We start from the raw sequence: 24,774 nt of genomic DNA, 5'->3' as shown, positions 1-24,774 counted from the left end.
GTCCCAGCCCTGGAGCTAATTTTTTATACCGAGTTTTAAAGTGGAGGAAAGTTGGCTTTATAACATAATTGTTTAGTAACAGTATCTACAGACCAACCCAGAATACACGCCTTACGTTATATCATGATGAATTTTTAAGCGAAGTAGAAGTTGAGAATGAAACAACCCGAGGTTCATCGTTGAAACAGTCCATTTACGAACTTCTCACGATTTTTGTAAAAAAATTCAGACGGTAACTTTAGTATACTTATCCATTACACGGTAACAATCTTTCGGCCCCCGATTTTACCCAATCTTCGAATGTGCTAAACTTATCGTATGAAACGGGTCTTACAACGAAGAATACCGACTCAATTCAAGACTGCAATTGTTTCAAATTAGCATTCAGGTGTGAGCTTGGTATCGGTTTCGAATTACCTATAGCTCCGTAATATCCAAAGTTGTAAGAAAAAAAAAACTCATCGGTTAAAAAATTGAGTTCCTAAAATTTGCGCGGTTGGAATATAATTTCTTTAGGATCTAGCAGACCACTAATTTGTTGATCACGATATTTGATATTGATTACGTGCGTTTAGCCAATTATATTTTGGATTACGTGTAATTTAAGAAAAGGACAGATGTGTTGCGTGATCATCGGTTTGGCAGGCGTACGTACAATCGCAGGTGACAGCAATACGGATTTCCTGTCCAAAATCAAGCTTCGATTATCCGAGTTATGTTAAATTTAATTTCCAATTAACTGAGTAAAGAGGTCCAATACCTATCTTAGTTATTTATGTACGAAATATTTATTTATTTTGGCCCGATTTGTGTAGTCCTAAATTTAGAATAATAATACTGTGTTTATAGCTTGAGAGAATTAAGTTGGATAAGATTTTCTTGGCCAAGGCTTAAAGAATTTTATCTATTTTAGTTAAGCCTTTGCATTTTAGCTATATCTCTACTGTATACTAACCAACCGCTTTGCTACTCATTTGATGGGAAGAAAGCCAAAGCCCATATCGTATAAGCGCTTTTACACACATTATTGACCCGATAATTCGCTTTAAGAGTTTTAGGTGTATGTTCGCCGCTAGGTAAACAAGTTTAAATATAATTATAAGAGTGGTTCTCATCGCTGTTGGGTAATTGGATTATGGTTCGAATTGCCTCTTGCCTTTCTTGTTGTCCCCTCGATTTCACGAACGTATTCTAGTAACAAAGGGGAGTGCTATACTGAAGCTGTTAGCAAGGTACTTTACCCACAAATTTAATTATTATGCATAATTCCCCTGTAAAATGTAGAAATTTGACTCAAGAAAATCTTGATAATATTATTTAAGTTACGCCCTGGCGTATGGTACCTCTAATTAGGCAATTAGAGCAAAAATACAGTGGCTAATACTTACAAATCTGATTAAAATAAAATGATTAAAGTTACACAATGATAGGAACGCAATATTTTCCGTTATGTTGCCTACAACGCGGCCGAGTTGAAATGAAGATATAAATTTTACATCATACTTAATTTAATTATAAATGCTCAATTTAGTTCATTTGTAGGTTTAGAGAAACCAGTGAATTACAGAAGCTATCGGCCTTCCTCATTATCTTCATAAACATCATAAAGGTTTGAACGGTAGAGTCATAAACGGGGCTCTGGTAGTCTGATTCTTCCAAAAATGTGAGATACGTGTAGTTTTATTATTAGGTTTTATTCGCGAGGCTTTTGTTCAAGCAAAAATGACTTTTGCATGGTTATATCGAAAAGTCTAGACTCATCCATAACTCATAATCACTCGCATACACGGCTAGTTGTCAGAAAAACTCTGTCTCTATATAAATTCCATGAGAATAAACACTCGTTTATTCTATTTGATTCATTCACGTACACTCGAATTCATCCTCGTTAAAACTTATTTTTCGCACCATCCGCGTGTGCTGCTGGCTGCGCGCTATTTGTAAAGATTTTAAGTCTGTTTAGGATAACAATGCAATGGGGATCCCGTTTCTCCCAGTTCATTCTTCATCTTTCTCACTAGACTATTGCCGGCCGAGACTTTTCATTCTGAATTACATCAGCTGCTTAGCTGAACGGTCGGGTGACCGTGAAAAATGGACGCCCCTACTACGAACGTGGGTTGGCGAGCGGAGGCCGCTTCTTCTCTTGTGTAAGGGGCTTCCTTATTCCTTGGTAGGTCTTGTCCACTGAAAGAACATTGTACAATGTACTGTACGTCGTGCTTGAGGAAAGGTGGGCAGAAACTTCAGTTGTCTGAAGCCTGCAAGCTGCTGCGTGATCTGGCAATGCGGGTTAGAAGAATGGTTCCTTATGTTCTAAGTAACTGGATCTTCCCCCACAGACTCTTCTTTGAACGAAGTTAGGGTCTAACCCAAAGAATGTTCAATAGAATCTCGGCGTGTAAATTGACTTACGAACGTCGGTGGTTAATTTGTGAACGAAACCAACCTTCAAAGCCTGATGAAGCTTCTTACAATTATTAATGGTTCTTTGGGATGTTCCATAGCCAACAAAATCTTCATTTTCAAACTACAGGTCATCATCATCAAACTCAGAGTTACGTCTAAATTGACCAACTGGTTCTATACTAAAATCCCGGACAAATAAATGGACTTCATGAACCTATGTTTGTCGCGCTTTTTAAATCTCACGGTTCTATGAGCGGAAAAATTGCCTAACTCAACTATAGCTGGCCCATCTTTACTTTCTAGACATTCAACAACAGGGTCAGGACAAAAAAAATAACCCTAGGTGGATTGGTACAAGCACCGAAACGAAACGCTATCAGACAAAATGTTTGGACATTTAGGGGTTGGTTTACTCGCTAAACCCGCCATAGTGAATCCATGGACCAGAAGAAAATTATTGTTGATTTGTTTCGCTACGCTACTTTACGGTACGTCTGCTTTGAAGAAAAATAAAATTGCTATAGAGATAGCGACCCCAATGTTGCCTACAATCGTATACAATATAAAAAAAAATCCGATACACTCTCTGTTAAGATCTACCACGTTAGGGATGCTTATTGCGTCCACCATATAACCACCGGCAGGGAACCATCCAGGTTTGGGGCGATTGAGGGACCGAAAAAAAATCTGCAAAAGGAAAAAGTTTCATTTTTCATCCTTCTCTTTATCCCACACATCCGCTAGAAACATACTCTTGGTCAATGGTACCTGAGACTGCAATATGGGAGATTCGTATTTCTCTTATACCTTGATAGTAGTCTTAAGTGACATTGACTTCCGTATATATATAGGCCCCATTTCGTTCTCTCTCTCGTGCGCTTTCTTTGGCGCGTCTCAGGTTTTTTCCTTTTTGATGGACATTAGGGGTCATGACCCTGCCTCGATTCCCCATCCTAGAATTCCGGTGGTAGAAAGTCAGTTTAAGATTTCAGCAGAGTTGAAAGCGGCGCATTGGGAGTATTTACCCAGATTTAGAGATATACCCAGTGCAAAGTTTTTATGATTTGAATTATTGCGTCTTGGTATCGAAGAAACAATATAACTTGGCAACATTATAGCGCGTTTTGGTCTTGATTTCCTTTGGTTAACTTCGATGTTGGTGTTCATCTTGTAATAACGAATTGTAGGGAAGACTGGCATGTGTAGTTACCCAGTAGGCGTAAAATGTCTTGCCGTGTGGTACTGGAATACTCTGGCTCGTAAGGTGGATGGACTATATATATAAATGTTCCGGTTAGCTTGACTGGTCCTTTTATCGAACATATATACGTATGTATCCGCAAGTTCTTGCTGAAAAGGTAGCTGCGTTTCCCTATAGCTTCTAGATCAGGCTTGAGGATCGAGGAGTAGAAATGCTTCCTTTGGGGATAGTAATGGCTAGTAGTGGTGGTTCGCGAAATAGCTAATGTAGGTGGTATTTTCTGTGTCTGGTCAAACATCAGGTACTTCGTTCGATCTGTACCTTTTTGGATGTCCCTAAAGGCTTGGACCAACTCTTACAGACTATTACGATGGATTGGCCTGCCAACAAGATGGCAATTCACGTTATCAAGGTGTTAAGCACAGATTTAGGTCAACGGTTGATAAAATATAATAATTAAAATAAAACCTAATTATTTTTTAATACCCCTTTCAAGTGATGATTTAATGGATGACAAAATCTTTTAGCGTCATATTGACTTTAGGTGTTACCCAACCAAAGAGGCAATCAAAATCTACCCCTATGAAACTGTAATATAATTCATGGTAAATAGAGGCTTGCAGATGGTTGAACAAGTGAAACTATGCATTAGAGTTATGTTTTTTTCTAGAAATTTGTGCAAGGTACACATTGTTTGCCATTTTCCGTTTTTTCATAACTATCCTTGAAATGATTACAGGCCCTTGAGATACTTTTATCGGAGGTATAGGCTGTCAACCAATGCATCGAACTTTTTACCTCTCCGAGTGACGTATGTCACGGAGAGGTTCTGTAACGATCGTGTGTGTCTGTGTGTGTGTGTGTGTGTCTGTCTGTGTGTGTGTCTGTCTGTGTGTGTGTCTGTGTGTGTGTGTGTCTGTTGTTACACCCACGTGACCGCGTTCGCAGTTTCCAAATCGGAGCAAACGTGTTCGCCATTTCCGAACTGCTTTCACAGTCACGGAAATGGCTCCTCTACTTGAGTTCTCACACCACCATCTTCTGGTTTTTGTCCACCCCACACGGACACCAGTCTGTACTTACTGGCTTCTAATCACCACCATCTTTTGGTCTTCGTCCATCCCACATGGGCACCAGTCTGTACATACTGGCTTCTAAACACCACCATCTTCTGGTCTTCGTCCATTCCACTTGGACACCAGTCTGTACATACTGGCTTCTATTCACCACCAACTTTTAGTCTTCGTCCATCCCACATGGACACCAGTCTGTACATACTGGCTTCTAATCACCACCATCTTCTGGTCTTCGTCCATTCCACTTGGACACCAGTCTGTACACCTGGCTTCTACTCCATCGTCATCGTTGGGTTTAAGACATTCGCGGCGATCAGCTAGGGTTACGAGAAACGTCTAGCCTCTCTAAGGTGGGATCGCCACCAAAGGTTTTCGCAATTGCGGTTTTTCTTGCTTTTAGCTGTAGTTCAACACCCTTATATACTACCTATTTGAGTAAGGCCAAGCAACCGGCGTATGCTTCATTTCAAACGCCAATATTAGTCAAGTCTCTCAAGATTGTTTAATTGTTCTTTTTTAAAACGATGTAAGGTTCAATAAGGCGAATAACTAACGAAGAAATTATTAAATATTAATTATATTTATTTTAATATTTAAGATAATCTTGTTTCTCAATTCAAAATTAATACGGAAAGAGTTAAAAAGCAGTCTATGTTTTTGTCTGTGTGTGTCCGTCCGTTGTTACAGTAGTGCGCTGCGTTAAAAGTTCGTTTTGTTTTGATGTGTAAAGAAATCCTACAGAACCATAATATTCGCTTTATCCTTAATAAAGTGAATATGTGGAAATATTTTTCGTAATTTTGATGCATTTAGTACTTTTGTAGCTTTAAAGCTCTATTTCATTTTGATATTCCAAAGATTTTTTTTAATATTATTATTTAAAATGGATGTTTATATATTACTTAAGCTATACTACATCTGTTTATAGCATAATCCTTTCTAAAGTGAATACAAGCACAACGCTACTATGTTGGTCAAATGAACTTTTATTTGTCAACATGCCTAGTGAACCAAAAAGTAAACGCTTGGGTTTGGTTTTCGTTTCTGTAATGCAGAGACATTAACGGTTCAGAGTGAGCCGAAAGTTAAATACACTTTTAAATAATTAGGCTTAGATTTTGGGCGCGTTCAGTAACGCTCAACGGAGGCTCCTTTGAATGCGCATTCGCCACTGAACGATTTTCGGAACTTCCGGTTTGACGTCACGATTGTAAGCGAAGAGGCATCGAAGTCATCGGCTGTAAGAGCCGATTACTTCGTTGAGCAACGCATTTGTGACGTAGCAGCAATGGAGGAAACTTATATCCCTGAACGATTTCGAGAAGTTAATTTGATGGATAATTTCGGAACTATTTATAAAAACTAAGAAAATTGTTGAGGTGAAACGAGAGGATAGTGTTTACATGGCAACCCTGTTGTGAATATGGCTTTGAACATAGAGGGCATACAGTTGAGGAGTAGAAAATCAGGCCTTTACAAACACGTAAAGGTAATATCCCTCCAAAGTTTTATCTCTTCATTTCCCGTTTTTCCCCCCATCGGATGATTTTAATGTGTACAAGTATATCATTATTGGATGTAAAATGTCGTCTGATTTACAGTATATTTGCTATGCTTTGTATACTGCTTTAATATTTCATAAATTTTAACTTAAGAAACACTTCCATATCTGGGCAAATAAGTTTGTAAGTAGTCGTCTTGACTCGGAGAGGTAATATTTTGGTTTTCCCAACTTGTTTGATGTAAACCGATCTCAATTTTTTTTTCTCCTTGGCCGTGGTTCTTCGTATAGATTCTTTCAGCGCGTTGCTGAGCTTTAGACAGGCTTCGATCGGCGCCTGTTCATCCCTTTTCTATATCGTGAAACACGTTCCGTTGGCAGCTTGGGTTTTTTTTTACGTATCTCCCGCCTGTATAGAGTCTATCTTTCGTATTAAAATCAAACGCCTTGCTTATAACGATTGGGGCGCTGCTTGGGTTCAGGGACAAGGGCCGAAGAAGACGCGTCACTAGACGCGCTCGCTCGAAGAAAGATGTCTGAATGTGCTTGGCATTGCCTGTCATATTTTTTTTCTTTTTTTGCAGACCCTTTTATTTTACTTTTCTTTTTGTACGCATTCCATGGTACAGACCCAAAGAAAAAATTCGGCAAAAAAATCTGATATAAGATTGGCAAAAAGAAAAAAAATTATATATATTTTTGGTAAACAAAATTATATATTTACGGCCAAAAAAAAAGCTAAAAATTTGTCTACTGGTCAAGTATCGTGTTACTGCCTTTGAAATTAGCATTTATTTACTTGTCAAATAGTTTACCGTTTTCAGGGGCTTTAAGAAATACTTCGTGAGCTAGTCATTGACTTAGAGCTAACCTAACCACTAAGCCTTGGTACATGCTTTAAAGTTTTCGGGGAATTAAATTTAAAGCTATTGTTTTAAATTCATTTTGCTCGAAGCTCGCGTATTAAATATCACAATTTTATACATAAAGTTTTGAAGATAGTCAGCGCCCCTTTCAGAGAGCCTCTAATAAATGCTAATACGTATGTAATTTGGTATGAATAATAAATATGAAGCCATTGATAAGCTTTAAATATCAAGTTTCCTAAGATAGAATTTATCAAAAGGCATTAAGATAGCTTTGAATTTTTTTCTTCCTTTTCTTGGTAGTTTCCATTCCAAAACACCAGTAAATCTTTTAGCTACTATGCAGCTATAGAGAAAGTGGGTCAAGCAAAAGATTGTGATTAAAATTGGTTGTAGCGTTTTTTAAAAGCGATAAAGTCTCATTTTGTGGTAATTAGTTTTTAAATCCCTTCTTAAAAGAAAATTTTCTTTTTCTTAGTTTTTGGTTAACGAGAAGTCATTAATTATTGCAATGTAAATTACCATTAAAATTTAATATTGATTGCTAGCCAAAAATGTCGCGGTAGTAATCAGTCCCTTGGCGTGGATCTTTTGCATCATTAAAAAATGAAATCTGCACCAAGGGGGATGACTTCACATTGGGGGGTGATCTTGATTCTTGAAAAGACGCTAATGATACGGAATAATTAAGTTGTTTTTATTCTTTTTTGGCCCTGATTTAACGAACTAAAAAGAAAAATAAGAAAAAAGATTGCAAGATTGTTATTTGAAAGTGTTTATTCAAAAACAAGGCTTGCTTAAAATAATTAAATGAGGACTTTACCTTTACCTTAAGGCCGTGATGGTACCAAGTGATTTACCTTGATTTAAAATTAATATTAACTATTAATTAACTAACTGTCATTTAAAACCTTACTTCAAAGTAAATTCAGCAAATTAAGTTTTTGGACTTCAAATGGCATAAGGGCACGTGTGTCCTCTAGTTAATGAATCCTAACCCTAACCATAATTATTACAATGAGAACCTTACAGCTATTTATCTACTCTTTCTAAATATTGTCGTTATGTAGTATGATCATCTTTCAAATCTGTGACATAAAGCGCCCAAAAATATAAACCCTTTTTCGTATATTTTAGGATACATTTAGGAAATTTCATTTCTATGAAGTCCAAATTAAATCCGTTTTCTTGAATGATGAGACTCTTTGAATATGGCATAGTATATAGGAATATATGGCAACCAAATGTATTGTATTAGTCTGATTTTCAATGGGTCCCGGAAAAGTCCAAAAAGAAAGTTGTCTCTTCCGTCTGTGCACATTCATTCTTCTTCACGCGTCGCGTCCAAATTCCCCAGACTGTGACGTTAGTAGCACCCAATGTTCACCCTAAACAATTTATCCTGCTATTAGATACTAAACGGGGAAAGTATGGCCCTTTTACGATGCTCTTATGCCAGGTTAACTTGGATCCAGTTCACGAAGAAAGAAAAAAGCTTGGGCGATTTTCTTGCTCCGTTTTGCAAATCAGGAGCGAACTTCAAGCGCCTTCAGGGAAGAAGACAAATAGGCGTTAGGTTTCGACGTCTTGACGATGTTTCTTGTCTATTATAGTGTAGTTTAAATGCTATTGAATCAGGCTAAATACTTGCTGCAAAGTGAGCTCGTATTTTAGAAGGATTTTGTAATAAAAGAAATGGGGAGAGGAGAATTTTCAGAGAATAGAGGGGGAAATTTTATATATAAAAGGGCTATAAGATTATATCCCTGGATTTTATGCGAAAGGACTTATTATAGAGTATATAGCCAATTTCGGGCTATTTTCACCCATTTTATAGCTACTTACGATTTTAACACATAGCTTAAAGAAGCGGAGTGTTTGTATGTTTGTGTGTTTGTTTGTGTTTCGTGTATGTATAGTATAGTGGGTATCCACAGACGGACAAAACAAGTGTGGTGAGGAAATATCCCTAAATGTTAATGATCTCTTATTGGAATAGAAAGTTTGTACAACCTTCCCGAGGCACCTCCAGATGGAGCCCGAGTTTAGTATACAGGGAAGGCTAGCCAACTCGAACTGCCTCTAGCGGCGAGGATAATTATCTTAGATGGCGGTGTCCCCCCTACCCCTTCTAAGGGTTGTTTCTCTGAAGGAATTCATGGAATTTTCTATTACGATAACACGTAGAGTTTATTATTAGGTAATCGTAAGTGTTCTTGTTTTAAATGTACAGATATAATAGACTTTAAAACTCCCAAATTGATTTTATAAGGCTAAAGAGATGGGGTAATTTTATCGTGTTTGAAAAGTGTTGTGTTTTTTAAGGTTCACTTTAAGAAATTGAATTTATTGTACACTTATTATACCAGATAGAAAATAATGATTTAAAATTTACGTATAAATGCCATAATCATTGCATATTTAAGGAAAGCGCTGAGAAATATTTTAGTCAGAACTATTGTCTTTACGTATTTGAGGTCTAAAATATTTTCAAGGCAACACGCAGCTGCTTTATTCCAAAATGAAAAAAGTAATAATTTATATATATATTTTTATTATGCATAGACCTACTATACACCGCAATTGGTATGTACGGTATTGGTCGAAAATATAACGACCCTACCTACTATATTTTTCAAAAACAAAACTCTGTTATTTATTTGTTTTTTAAGACAGATGCATCCTAGTGCACGAAAACCATTTACTTAAAAAAACAGACAGTTGTGTGATTTTGCTTTGTTTGCCGGATTATTTCAGGTTATATGATTTATGTTTTGCCCAGTTCTAAACGGATGGTACGAATCTCAGGGTGCAGAAAAAATCTTTTTTTTTATCATTTCATATATTTTTTTTTTAGTTTTCCAAAATTTTATTTTCTCAAGAAAACGTTTGAAATAATTTATTTGGACTAAAGTGCTTACTAGAAAGTAGTGTATTAATACGTTTGTGGTAACTTGCTTTTCAGGACATTTAAAGGCCGACTTCCATCGAAAAGGGTTCTTACGAACTGAAAACCGTGCATCGAGAGTAACAATGGAGCGACCGTGCCGATTTTCGAATCCCCGCTGGACAAAATTTTGAGGGGTTCTTACGAACTGAAAACCTTGATACGGGGGTTCTTACGAACTGAAGATAAACAATAGATATTTTCCTTCAGAGGGTCGTAAAAATCGGGAATAAAATATTTAAGAGACTTTCTATTGTTTATCTTCAGTTCGTAAGAACCCGCATAGCAAGGTTTTCAGTTCGTAAGAACCCCTCCAGTGGGGACTCGAAAATTGGCACGGTCGCTCTATTGTTAAGAATCGATGCACGGTCTTCAGTTCGTAAGAACCCTTTTCGGTGGAAGTCGGCCTTTAAGATCGGTTTAGCCTTCAATATTCAAAACACTTCCAACACATTTTTTGAATTTATGTATTTTTTTTAGATCACGTCCATTTCTCTCGGCACAAAATCAAAATACCAAATATCAATCTGTCTTTCCCCGTCTATCTACTGTATATGGCCCTTGAGTAGATCGAATTTAGACCAAATGAAGCTTCTCAAATTCGTCTGTCAAAACTCTCCAATTCGGAAGCACTCTAGGGTGTCGAGCGACGAGCGTTTTGGGTAAACATATCCGTACACCCAAGAATCACGAATATATTATATAGGCTTTTAAAAGTTATCCACCCAAGTCGGTTACAGACATTTCAATCGAGTTTGCGGGTTATTGATATTTTTACCCCATTTTTAAAGTTTTGGGTGGGAAAAATCTAACAAAGAATGGCGCGAAGGCCCGTCTAAAAGAGTGGGGGGTCCCAGGGTCTATTCAAAATAAACCCGGCATCGTGTGTAAGTTGGTCCAGATGTCAAAATGGCCGAAATTTTCAACTCCAAAACATCGGACGAATGAGGCGGAACGCCGTCCCTATAGAATCTGAGAACAGAACTTTACGATCTCTCAAAACATCCTCGTATAGTTGTAACTTTTTTAAGAATGAATATGCAACGAAGCTATAAGTAAACACAATATACTGTACGGTTTAAAAGCCGTTGAAATAACGCTGGCTTAGCTTTGGTTTTATTGCAAACTCGGGGTTAAATGTACTACAACAAAACTAACTCTTGGTAGGTATGCAGTAAACTCCTGTTCAAGGGCAGTTAAATATACTAGCGGAAACTGTAGCGTATGAATACTTCATTCATTGCTTCATAGGCGTACAAGTAGTGGTTCGAAACTGATCCTGAACGGGAGTTTAGTCTAACGTAGGCGGGGATGGCCGCTCTTTTGGACCCAACCTTACGTCAAACTAACCTGCTAACAAATATCGCCGGTATTCGTATTCTAGTTGCCGGTAGTATTTTAGAGCCTATATAACTCCGTTGTTAAAGTGTCGTCCGTCTCTTGAATTCCCAATAAGTACAGGCTACAGCGTGATTCACGACAACTTATGGAGGCAATAGAATCGGAAGTGTATTAATTTCCCGACAGACCCCGAAGTTAACAAGCTCTTTCAGTATAATCGTAAACTCAGCTTCCCCATGTAGCGTCAAATTATAAAGTTAGCGGGAAGTTCCGATTTTCCTATCAAGTCTCCCTCTGGTTTTTACACTCGAGTTAAATTGGCCATTCGTGCTATGTTTTAAATTAGGCGCCGGTTTAACTAATAACTATGGGAAGTCTTACCCGAAGAATTTCCTGTTGGTCGTATAAATGAAAGGAACGCATTGAATGTCAATGTTCAATATTATGCCTCTAAATCTTAATATCCAATTAAATTTAACATGAAATGCCGAAGCGCTCTTCATTCAATATCACAGAGAAATGACACGTGTCTTCCTTCGATAGTTAAACCATATTACGCTTCGGAATTGCGTTGTCGAACGAGACTGACGCCACGCGCAGCATTAACGCGAGAAATTCCTCTAAAACACACCAACGGCAGTACCTTATCGTTGACAATATCGGTTCCTATACAGGGTGTTTGTGAAAAGTTCATCAATAATGAAAGGGCGTATTTATTGGGCCATTTTGAGTCGAAAATGTTCTATGACATTTAGCCGTCCGAGCCACGGTTTTCGAGTTATGATTTGAATATTTTAGGGATGACCCCTTCATTAAATTAGCGCTGTCTTTCAATTTCTAAATTAAATTTAAGGGGTCATCCGTAAATTACTCCAATCATAACTTGAAAACAGTGGCCCGGACGGAAAAATGTCATAGAACATTTTCGACTCAAAATGGCCCAATAAATACGCCCTTTCATTATTGATGGACCTTTCACAAACACCCTGTATAAACTTAACATTGGCTTCCAATACAATATGCACACCATATTGTAGTCGAGGCATCCTATAGTAAATATCGGTAACGTCATTTATTTTCAAGGGAAGTGTTGAATTTTCCTCAAAAGTACCTTGTTAAAAGGATCGTCTATGCCTTCAAGACCCTGCGAGCAAACCTTGTAAGATTCAAAGGCATTTTATAGATTCTAGATTCCCGCACGGTAGTACGAGATGGGAAACTGCATGCACGTTCAGTTCGCATCAATATTGAGACTGCAACGTCTCTAATGAAGTGAGGGAGATTTTCAGTAAATGTACTCTATACCAAAGAGAGAGGGCTATAGAACGTACCGGGAGATGTTGAGGGACTCGCTCTCTCCCAAGTCCCAACCGAGTCCTATTGGGAAATGGCGATAATGTATGACGGGGTGAAAAGAGGGAGAACCAACAGACATACACCGAGTCAATATCACTGGGGATCATACCCAGAGTATAACGGGGCTTAAACTCGCCTTCTTCCGAAATGACAAGTAATACTGACTCCAAAGTGTATACGCAAGCTGGTGGTATAGTGTTTTCAAATACATTTCAGTTTACCCCGAAATAGACTACCAAACTCGCCGGTTCGGATAAGGTATTTGTTTGTCCACGAATATGGCTCTCTACTCTCTCCTTGTTCCTGTCTTTTACTTGTTCGGTGTTATTGGGTGGACAAGCGAACTGAAATTGCAGGGTTGCCCCTGAATCTCCCTATTCACTCAATAATGTAGAGGTTCAATCGATTAGCAATCACTGTTACAAACTCTACGGGAGTTTATGTTATTGGCCTATCCACTCATACTCCTGGCAAAACCTCGTGCTGTGTACTTCAAACTGTTTTCAGGTAAAATAGACAAACATCTGCCACTATGATAGGTCTTTTAGTTTTAACATATTTATTTGTAAACATTATGTACCTTCAAATTGTAAATTCAATTTACCTGGCTGACATCAAAGAACTTCCTTGATCTTTCAGGTATTTTGAGCTATGGGCTACCGACCGCGTAAGAAATCACTTGTTCAATCGGCTTAAATTTAAAACTTCTTACTGCATTGACAGTAATAAGTGTAAAAGGTTTTTACACTATACCTAAGCTGTAGGGATTTTTTCGGATGATTAGATCATTCTGGTTATATTCGAACTTCTCCCCTTTCCTTGGACTTATAGGGCACCCAAGGCCTCCCTTTGATCGGATATTCCGCGCTAGACTGGTTACATTTGTAATTTTCTAACCGTTTCTCAATAGAAACCGATAGAAGTCCAACCTGTACATAGCCAAGACTGTGTTTGACCGAGAAATCCGATTTGGTTCAGTTCGTGTGGGGGAGAAATAGTTCGTTTTAAGGGGGGAGAGCTAATTTGGCACTAAAACCTTGCCGACTGAAAAACAAGGTTTCTAAGTTATTAGTTAAGTCACTAAACCAAGAGTTGATTCGAAGATGAAAGGTCGAGTTTAAACAAGTCAAGTAAGAAGTCCCGAGTTATAACAAAAAACACAACTAAATTTATTTTCCTTGCCTGCTAGTATAGCGAGGTCTTTCCCGTACAAGTTTTGAAAGTGAAGTGGTAATAAAAGGTTTAAAATTGTAATCTCTCTTTTTTACTCAGCGGAGCCTCCCAGTTGTTTACCCAAAAAGATTCCTCTCGCGTGGGGTTGCGGTAAATTTCCATCTCGAGGTGAGGTCCGATGAACTCTCTTGCACGTGCGCTTATTTTTTAGCTACGGAAATTAACCTATTGAATTCTAGAGTTTAGATCTATTGAAAGGGTTTTTTGGGGGCTCAGCGAGGATAAAGAGGGACTATTCACAAAGTGAAGTAAAAAAATCCAAAATAGAAAAGTTTCCACAAAATGATTAATAATAGATAAGTTTTTTCTTGAAGGCGATTAAAAATATTCATAAACAATGACACTAATAATTCCTCATCAACACACTCCCGCCCCTTGACGGAAGGTCAAGACAATTAAGTTTAACAAGATTTTTAAGTTTTAACAGAATCACTTTTTTTTTCTTTTAACATTCTAGAAGGTATAACAATTGAACGGGGCGGCGAATAGTGTTCCCCTTTGGTAACTTTAAAACACAAGATCTGATTATTCCGTCCCTGCCCTTAACAGTTTCACATACTCTACCCATTTTCCACATTAATCTGGGTATTTTAGCCTCCTCTACTAATACTACATCGCCAACTTCTAGTTCCCTTGTGGGTTGGCATTTGGTCCGGTGGTGTGCCGATCTCAAAGCTAATAAGTAATCTCTCCTCCACCGAGACCAAAATCTCTCCATCAAAGTTTGACGATATTGCCATCGTCTAGTTAAATCTGCTCTAGCTACTTGCTGTGGTTCATTGCGAGGGAAAACTCTCGATGGAAGTACTGTCAAACGTCGGCCCACCAAGAAATGAGCAGGAGTAAGGGGCATGGGTTCCGACGCGTCTTGATACGTATGAGTAATTGGGCGCGAGTTAATTGTCGCTTCAATCTCGGTAAGCACAGTCCCAATTTCTTCAAAAGTTAGCCTTGCTAACCCTACGACCTTTCTAAGCGCCACCTTAACGCTTCCCACGAGGCGCTCCCAGAAGCCGCCCCACCAGGCGGCACGATCCGCTATATATCTCCAGGAAATCATTCGCGTGCTGAAGAAGTCCGCTACTTCCGGGCTCTTCATGTTTTTCCAAAGTAGGGCTAAGTCCGCTTCTGCCCGTTTAAAGGTTTTGGCATTGTCACTAAACATTGTCTTAACCATCCCGCGTCGCGAAATAAACCGACGAAAAGAGAGGATGAAGTTGCCCGTGGTTAAGTCTGAGACCGCCTCTAAGTGCACGGCACGCGTGACAGCGCAGGTGAATAATGCGACATATATTTTGCGTCCGTCCCGGTCATACAAGGGACCGCAGAAGTCGACGCCGCAAACTTCAAAGGCTGGAGCAGGTGTAGTTCTCGTTGGGGGGAGAGGGGCCATTACCGCGGCTGAGGGTTGTGCTCGAAAGTATTTGCATCTGGTGCACTTGTTTAATTCTCTTTTGACCATTTCTCTGGCCCTCGGAATCCAATACTGCTCTCTGATTTCTCCCAGAGTGTCGCTTATTCCGACATGGTTTAGTCGCTGATGATGGTGAATAGCTAGAAGTTGAGCTAATCGACTCTGGGACGGAAGTACCCATGGATTTTGTTCTCTGTATGAGAAATTGTCGCTGCCAATACGGCTTCCAACGGTCATGAGACCATCTTTGTCTAGTGAGGGAGTGAGAGTAATCAGAGGCGAGGTGTTCGCAATTGGCTTCCCGTTTTTTAGCGCGCTCACTTCCGTTGTATAGTATTGCTGTTGAGTTTGCCCCACCCAGTACTTCTCGGCTTTGGAAATCTCTTCCGCGGTCAAGGGTCCAGTTATTTTAGTTTTAGTTTTCGCGTTTTCCGTGAATCGGATTATCCATGCCGTCACGCGATAAGCTCTAGTTAGTTTGCTATGGTTCTCCAATGGGAATAGAGGTGACCTGGGTGGCTCGTTGCTGCCAATCACTTGCGTCACGGCTAGGCTCTTAGGTCGCAATTCCTCCTCAATTATCTCGTTATCTACTTTTTCTGTGCTTCTGGTTGGAGCATCTCCTTTGAGGAGGAAGTCAGGTCCGTGCAACCAGAGTGGGTTGCTAATTAAATCCGCGAGCTTTCCTCCGCGAGTCGGTAAGTCGGCTGGGTTAGTTTTCCCAGAACAATGATTCCAATTTATTGGGTCGCTTATCTCTTGAATTTCCCTAACTCTATTGGCAACGAATGGCTTCCATTTGTTTGCGGTTCCACGTACCCAGTGCAATGTTATCATAGAGTCGGTCCACATTGCGATCCTTGCCGGCTTAGTTTTTAATTGGCTCAAGAGACGATGAGTCAGTTTGGCTCCGATGACAGCTCCCATTAACTCTAGTCGCGGAAGAGTGAGTTTTTTAAGCGGTGCCACGCGAGCCTTCGAGGCAATGAGGGTGGTACGGTAGTTGAAATGTTTATCTTGGTAGCGGATGTAGACGACAGTCGCGTAAGCTTGCTCGCTCGCGTCAACAAAGCAGTGGAGCTCGGTTCCGGTTGACGCGTCCTTGGTCGAATCTAGTGTGTAGAATCGTGGAATTTGCACGTGTCGCATCTCTGGTAACTCTCCGCACCAACTTGTAAATTTCTCAGATAAGTCTTTGGGTAGACCTTCATCCCATGGTAACCCTTTCTGCCAGAGCTCTTGGATGAGCATTTTCGCTCTTATAGTGAAGGGGCTTAAGAATCCAAGGGGATCGAAGATCCTTGCTACAGCTTGTAGCACAAAGCGTTTAGTATTGCCATTGTCTAGTAGAAACTGGAGTAGAGCACTCACGTCAAAGTATAGGGAATCTTTTTGCTCGTCCCAGGAGAGTCCCAAAACCTTCACCGATCTCGCTTTGGTCAAGGCTTCATTTGGGTTTTCCGGCTCTATCTCGCCTCCCAGGAGCTTCTTTAGTTCTATGGAGTTACTTTTCCATTTTCGGAGCTTCATTCCAGCGTCGCTCATTATCTTCGCTGCGTCAATAGCCATGTCATAAGTTTCCTTGACGCTTGTTCCTCCCGTAAGTAGATCGTCGACGAATAAGTCTTGATCGAGAGTTTTGCTAGCGAGTGGGTGAGTCTCTGAGTATTTCCGCGCGTGGTGCTTGATAGTTGCTGAGAGCAAAAAGGGACTAGCTGTGACCCCGAAGGGCACCCTAGTTAGGCGGTAAGTTTGTAGTTCGCGGTTTTCTGAGTCGCTAGGGTCTTTCACCCACAGAAAACGTAGTGCGTCACGGTCCTCAGGTTTGATTTCGATTTGGTGGAAAGCCTTTTCGATATCTCCGGTTAGGGCTATGTCGTGTTCGCGAAATCGAATCAATAGGTCGAAGAGGTCTGGAACGAGGCTCGGTCCCGAGTTCATGCAGTCATTCAGTGATGGAATGCCGGATGCGTGAGAGGATGCATCTAACACCACTCGCAGCTTTGTGGTTTCGCTTTCTTCTCGTATGACGGCTTGGTGTGGGATGTAGTATACCGCGATTCGTGGATGAGAAACGATCTCTTCCTTTTGTGGTACAACTTCTGCGATACCGACTCGCAGCTGTTCAGCAATTACGTCACTATAGTCAAGGTAGAGCTTCGGATTCGCTCTTAACTTCCTCAAAAGACCTTCAGTCCTTTTCTTCGCTATGACGTAATTATTTCCCAGTTGGTCTTTGTTGGTCTTCCATGGGAATCCCACTTGATACCTTCCATTGACGAAGGATATTGTTTCTTCCAAGTGATTAAGTGTTTCATCTTGCTCGAGTGATTTGACATGACCGTTATCCATAATGCCCATCGCGTCTAACTCCCATAAAGACCTAATTTGGCGGGATAGAGATTCTTCAGCTGCTAGAGTTACAGGCCGTACTTCCGTTCGAGTTATGGTGACGGTATTCACGGCAACTGAAGGTGATTCTACCGCAGAAACAGTGGCGACGCCCGTGGGTCCCTGTACGACCCATCCAAATTTAGTTTCTAGTGCCACGAGGGCTTTTCCTAGACGCTCTGTACGCCCGCTAGCGATTTCCCAATAACAATCAGAGCCGATAAGTATGTCGATAGGGTGTTCTGCATTGTTTCCGTCGCTTGGGTAGTCCGCGACTTCTAAACCGCGGTTTGCCATTTCTCCGATTAGTTCTTGACTTGGCACTGAGAAGGCCGCGCCACAGATTGAGCCTGCTTCAAAAGCCTTAATAGAACAAGTTTGCGTAGGATCATTCGCGTTTTGGAGCTGCAGCTGAATGATTTTTCTAGTAGTTTGAACGGGAGCTTCCCCTTCAAACTTATGCACGTTTATAGGCTTTTCTCCAATGATTTCTAAGTTTAGCTTGCGCGAGAGTGATTCGGTTATGAAACTGGCTTGGCTGCCGCTATCGAAGAATATTCGCGTTTTGAGAGAGGCGCCCGTTGGACCGATAACCCTAACTCTGGCCGTCTGTAGTAATATTTCTTCCGGTTGATGGTTGTTCGTGAAGTGCGTCGAAACAACCGCCGTTGAAGAATTTTGTCGCGTGTCCGACCCCGTAGAAGAATTATTTTGGGTCTGCCCAGTTAAAGGGGCTTGCTGGTGGGGGGCGTTAGAGGTATTGCTGTCACAAATGGCTTGATGATGTTTACGCCCGCAAGAACCACAGCTTCTATATCTATAGCGACAACGCATGGCAGGATGCTTCCCTCTCAAACATATAAAACAATTCCTCTTTTCTGATAATCTCTTTTTACGTTCACCAATATTAAGATTGCAATTTAGGGGGTGATGATCAGAGCTTTCGCAAAAAGGACAGAGACTTGGATCGCCCTGTGGGTTAGCATTATTTTGGTCATTCACTGCGACCTGCAAAGAAGCCACGGTTGGAATGGCTGGCTTCCCCGTGTAGTTTGTCTGTCTAGGTGTAAAATTTGGTTTCTCACTGAATTTCTTGAATTCTTTAGGCTTTGATTGTGGTCGTGTGACCGCCCTGACACGCTCTAGACAGACAATTTCCTTTTTAAGAAATTGCAAAAGCTCGGACACTTCCCATTCAGTATCTTCATCTTCACAAGTTCTACCCCTACTAAATTCTAACATCATCTCTGAGGGCAATAGCCCTCCAAGTATATGCACTAGAAAGGAACCGTATTGTTCTTGAGGGACACCTAGAGACGTTAAGCTCCTGACCTCTACTTCGCACGAATCATGTAGTTTTTTGAGCCCTTTTATGTCATCTCTACTATGCACAGCTGGTAATTGTAACAGATTGTTTTTATGCTCGCTAACTATCACACTTTTTGTCCCAAAACGATTAGTTAAAATCCTAATTGCTTCATTATAATGTTCTTCAGTTAAAGATAAACCCCGTATAGACGTAGCGGCGTCACCGCCTAATAATCCCCTAAGGTAAGAAAACTTATCTGTTGGTCCCAGACTCTCGTTGTTGTGGATTGCCGCTTCGAAGGGTCCCCAGAAGGCTTGCCACATGGAGAAATCGCCGTAGAATTTTTGCATTTCCAGTTTTGGGAGACGCACTGTCTGGTTCCTGCCTTCGCTCGACGTTACGCTTGGAGGCCGATACTGCTGCTGATTTTGACCAGTCCCAGGGAAATGATGCGTTGACTTCGCAATAAACCGTTTCGCGCGATTTCGCGAAATCACCAGTTTTTCCATAATTACGATCGCCGAAGCCAGTTCTTGATCAAATTGTTCTTCAGATACCGCTCCATCTAGTAGTGTCTGGTACCGATCATCCAGATGTTTAAGTTCAGTTTCTTTTGAGTCCAGTAGCGCGATTGCTTGCTCAAAAGCTTCAAGTTTAGGTTGCTCCTTTTGTATCTCAAGTTCGACCGAGTTAATCACTGTACTCACAGATGTACGTAGCGCTTTGAGTGCCCTTGCAGCGCGTTTTAGTTGGTCGTCCGCCATAGTTCCGATTCTCCGGTTAGTCCGTAGTTAAAGTTTCACAAGTCCGATTAATCCGTAGTTAGTATAGCCCGCATCCGATTAATCCCGATTAATCTTTGAGTTTTAAGTATTTAAGTAGCACGGCACGCACCTGATTAATCCTTTAGTTTTAAGTAGCACGAATCCGATAGTCTTTTAGTTTGTTTTAAGTTAATTAGTCTTGTTACAAACTCGCCTTTCCCGGGTTTCTCGCACCAAAATGTGGGGGAGAAATAGTTCGTTTTAAGGGGGGAGAGCTAATTTGGCACTAAAACCTTGCCGACTGAAAAACAAGGTTTCTAAGTTATTAGTTAAGTCACTAAACCAAGAGTTGATTCGAAGATGAAAGGTCGAGTTTAAACAAGTCAAGTAAGAAGTCCCGAGTTATAACAAAAAACACAACTAAATTTATTTTCCTTGCCTGCTAGTATAGCGAGGTCTTTCCCGTACAAGTTTTGAAAGTGAAGTGGTAATAAAAGGTTTAAAATTGTAATCTCTCTTTTTTACTCAGCGGAGCCTCCCAGTTGTTTACCCAAAAAGATTCCTCTCGCGTGGGGTTGCGGTAAATTTCCATCTCGAGGTGAGGTCCGATGAACTCTCTTGCACGTGCGCTTATTTTTTAGCTACGGAAATTAACCTATTGAATTCTAGAGTTTAGATCTATTGAAAGGGTTTTTTGGGGGCTCAGCGAGGATAAAGAGGGACTATTCACAAAGTGAAGTAAAAAAATCCAAAATAGAAAAGTTTCCACAAAATGATTAATAATAGATAAGTTTTTTCTTGAAGGCGATTAAAAATATTCATAAACAATGACACTAATAATTCCTCATCAACAGTTCGGAAACATACAAGTTGGGAAAACCAAAATATTACCTCTCCGTGTCAAGAAGATTATATAAACTTAAAGTATCCAATGAAAACGTTATTATGTTTCTGAGTTGGGGTTTCCCATTTTTGTTGTTGTTTTGAAAAATATATCGCAATGCACGGGCCTTGATAGATATAGGAGGCAATGAATGAAATATATCACAATGCACGGGCCTTGATAGATATAAGAGGCAATGAAGGAAATATATCGCATGCACGGGCCTTGGTAGATATAGGAGGCAATGATAATCTCTCTCTTTGCACCAGAGGTTTATCTTTAATATTTAAATAAATATAATTATTTTTAATTATTTTAATCTTCAATAATTAACATTAATAATAGTTAAATCGTTTAAAATAAAGTTATACCTATTATCTTCTCAAACTTTGCTAATATTGACGTTTAAAGTTAAGGGTACCCCTCTTGCCCGCTTTTTTCAAATTTGGGGTATATATACGATTCGTTTCCATTATAATAGTAAGGAAAAAGCGCAATTGCGAAAACCTTTGGTGGCGATCCCACCTTAGGGAGGCTAGACGTTTCTCGTAACCCTAGCTGATCGCCGCGTATATCCTAAAACCAAACGATGATAATGGAGTAGAAGCCAATGATACAGATTGGTGTCTATGTGGAATAGACGGAAGACCAGTGGATGGTGGTGTTAGAAGCCAGTGTAAGTGCAGACTGGTGTCAATGTGGGATTGACAAAGAGCAGAAGATGGTGGTGATTAGAAGCCAGTAAGAACAGACTGGTGTCCGTGTGGGATGGACAAAGACCAGAAGATGGTGGTGTGAGAACTCAAGTAGAGGAGCCATTTCCGTGACTGTGAAAGCAGTTCGGAAATGGCGAACACGTTTGCTCCGATACGCAAACTGCGAACGCGGTCACGTGGGTGTAACAACGGACAGACAGACAGACACACAGACAGACACACACACAGACAGACACACAGATAGACACACACACAGACAGACACACACACAGACACGGCCGTTACAGAACCTCTCCTGGACTACGTCACACGGAGAGGTAAAAAGTGGTAGGGAAATAGGCGAAACCTTTTCTTGTACCCGATTTTGCGGCGAATGTAAAAAAGAAGTACCTTGTTATGGGGTTACGAAGAACATCGACGTCTTAGACTTAGGTAGAAGTAATGTAGTTTAAATGCATCTACTAATTGATACGAGCCTTGTGTACGTGATCTTTGTGCCTGTAGATAAGTTTATCGCAACGTTTCGCCTATCCATCTATTCATTTCCGCCAACTTTGCCTTAGGCACTGGAGTCTTGGTATGAAGGAACTAAGTAGAAAAGGTTCTTTCATGTTATATTTTTGTGTAGTATTCCAGCCTCTTTGACATCGGGCCGCATTCGTTGCTACGTTGGGGAAGGAAAAAGCGAAAGGAATGGTCCTAACCTAGAAGAAAGTCTCTAGGCATGCAGGGACCCCTGGCTCATTGCTTGTTACGTTTCCGCTTGGTAAAGCCCAGGGACAAGAGAACGAAGCGAAGAGCAAAGTCTCCCGAATTAGGGTCGTTTTAAAAATGAAGGCAGTGCAGCGTACGAAACACGATTATAAGAACCCCGCGCTAGTCGCTTTCCCTTCAGTCAACGACAACTTATCCTAATACCATCGTCTCAATAAGCAGTCCCTTAAGCCCCAATCGAGCAGAAACTCTCAGGTAAAACTGGTAAAATTGACTCTTATTTTGAATCCCCCAAAGAACCGATCCGGAGCTCTTCCTCGCTCTAGCCATTGGTATTTTGGCAAGTGTGGTGTAGTCCTATACCGGACAGTTGTCAAATAAGCTCGTAGATGCGCCAGTCGTGAGGGTTCGAATCTTTTGAGGATTTAATACGGCATTTCGATTCAGAATTTGCGCGAAATAGATTTCAGGCCATTGACCATTTCCAAATTTAAGGCTAAGGCAGGATGGATCTCGCATTGAACGAAATTGGGCATCAATATGGAAAATGCTTTTTAGTTTTCTATATTGGTATAGTTCAAGCGTAATAATCAAACCTCGGAACATTTTAATTGAGAATTACAATTAGGGGTTTACGTATGGGAATTCTACAACATTTATTTATCCCCGTAACCTGAGTTATGTTTTAATCTTGTAAATACCCTGTTGTTTTATATTTGGACACGGACAGCGAGGTTGATGAAGTGACTCTATTTCACAGTTGAAATATCAAGTTTTTTTGTTCGGATATATAGCTAACTTGGCAATGTGCCAAAAAAAAGAGGGACATCAAAGTTTCTGGACGTTGAAACAATGTGAAGTGATTAATATGCTTGTCCTTTATGGTATATGTACATAAGTGTCTCTCACTAGAACGAACTGGGTCTAATCTATGACGCGTATCATATTTACTGTTAGACCAGCCTTTTATCTCTTTGAAATATAACCTTAGCCCTGGCCAATTTTACTATTTACTTGTGCCAGTTCGCTGCTGCCTTTGGCATCGTAAAAAGTATCACAATCAGACATTGTTACCGTAGGCGAGGCACCAATTTTTGTCGATATGGTCCATGTTCGGAAAGGCTTTTAAAATCTCCAGCATCAATGACTTACTAGGCTTAGTAGCTCTATAGGTCATGGGCCAGCGAGAGTTGGCAATAGCTTGTATCTCTCGTAAGAGCACTTAAAAGATTAGACCATAAAGAGTCGTATAAACTATAGGATGCTATGCGCTGTTTATTCATGTATACGCTAAAAGATCACCACACCCTTCGCGTGATTGATGCCCTCTCTAGACTCTAGGAGTTTAGGCTAGCGCCAGTCAAGAACCGAATTTTTGGGGGCCTTTTAATAGGTGCTTTTCGGGCCAACGGGGACCGCTTATGCTTATGTACATTCTCGTGCATTCTTTTGATGATACGGGCAGTCAGGTTACTAGATGAAATGGTTGTTTGTATTTAAATCAATTGCCAAGAAATGCTGGTAAATCATCGTCACTTTTACTTATTCCAACAACTCCTATAAAGTTTTCTAACTATTCAACCACTCTTCTATGAACCATGGCGATAGCAACCTGGGACTTTGGCATATAGTTTTTGTTTCAAAGATCCTAGGCACTGTGTAACTGCAGAGGTGCTGAGCTTGGACATTGAAAAGACGGATTGTTCCATGGTAGGGTATTAACTAGAGATACCGTCAGACTTGTTTTATTAAAAACCTAGCCCTTTCCGAAATTTTTTGGCAGCGTCGATGGAAGAGCGACGTTGACCTCTAACCATTTCCCTAATAAATCAAAATTGCAAGTATATATTCTAAAAAGGCTTAACTATATATACATTTTTAATTAAATTGAATTAGGGTTGAAGTACCAGTTCCTTTTTTAAGAAGGTTACCTGTATGACCAAGGCACAATGGGTTGAGTTTGTGGATTTTAACTTTGCTAGTCGGTAGCCTTTTAGTCTAGTCAAGGCGAATGAAAGAACGATTCTTCAGGCTTCTTAGCTGTGATGGCTTAATTAAAAATTTAGAAAATGAGGTATCTTCGTGGTTACGCCTCCAAGATGGCTATGTCTCGTAACATAGCGTGCCTATTTTATTTTCACACCCAAAAAGTTTTAAATTAAACCTGATATTTTGACGTAAAGTTTAATTAAATCGGTGCGTATCTGCTAAATAATCTGGATTCGCGCCGGTAAATTATGGCGAACCAAGAGCACATTTATTGGCTTGAAATTACTTCGATCGTAAAAGCTAAACACTATAATTTAAAATTCTAATGTAAATACTAAACGCACAACTAAACATAGGTAAACTCGCAAATTTCAATAGAGAAAAATTTAATTAACTTTTTCAATTTATTTGCAAAAGAAATGGATCACGCACGAAAACAAACGTCTAACTTGAATATTTCTGCAAAAACAAATGAATTTACCATAATATTAAACCTACTTATTTGACCAATAAGGATGCAAGGAATTTTTGCTCTCTAGTTTCCAAAAATCTTATACCAAACTCCCCGAAAAAAAATAAAAAATAAATATATAGTTTAGGGTGAGAAAATAATCGTATAGAGCTTGGCTTTTACGCTAAATAAAAACAGATTCAATTAAGGAAT

At 40.0% G+C, this 24,774-nt stretch overlaps 1 protein-coding gene and 2 long non-coding RNA genes across 3 annotated transcripts in view; 1 reads left to right on the top strand and 2 right to left on the bottom strand.

Annotated features, from left to right (window-relative positions):
* The window catches only part of LOC149654191 (uncharacterized), a 164,064-nt gene that overhangs the window by 33,897 nt on the left and 105,393 nt on the right, over positions 1-24,774 (top strand). The window lies entirely within an intron of this gene.
* LOC149654193 (uncharacterized) lies at positions 12,327-12,709 on the bottom strand. The gene is made up of 3 exons (XR_016370531.1): positions 12,673-12,709; positions 12,453-12,605; positions 12,327-12,388 (listed from the first exon to the last, which is right to left on the bottom strand). It is a non-coding gene; the product is annotated as an uncharacterized LOC149654193 (long non-coding RNA).
* Positions 12,842-13,673, bottom strand: LOC149654192 (uncharacterized). The gene is made up of 3 exons (XR_016370530.1): positions 13,451-13,673; positions 13,302-13,388; positions 12,842-13,227 (listed from the first exon to the last, which is right to left on the bottom strand). It is a non-coding gene; the product is annotated as an uncharacterized LOC149654192 (long non-coding RNA).

The sequence above is a fragment of the Phalangium opilio genome, unplaced genomic scaffold (genome assembly GCF_054372755.1).
Source record: "Phalangium opilio isolate 3A_F unplaced genomic scaffold, DU_Popi_V2 ptg000079l_1, whole genome shotgun sequence".
Taxonomy (NCBI): Eukaryota; Metazoa; Arthropoda; class Arachnida; order Opiliones; family Phalangiidae; genus Phalangium; species Phalangium opilio.
The sequence above is the reverse complement of the archived record's forward strand: the minus strand, read 5'-3'. Positions and strand labels throughout refer to the sequence as shown.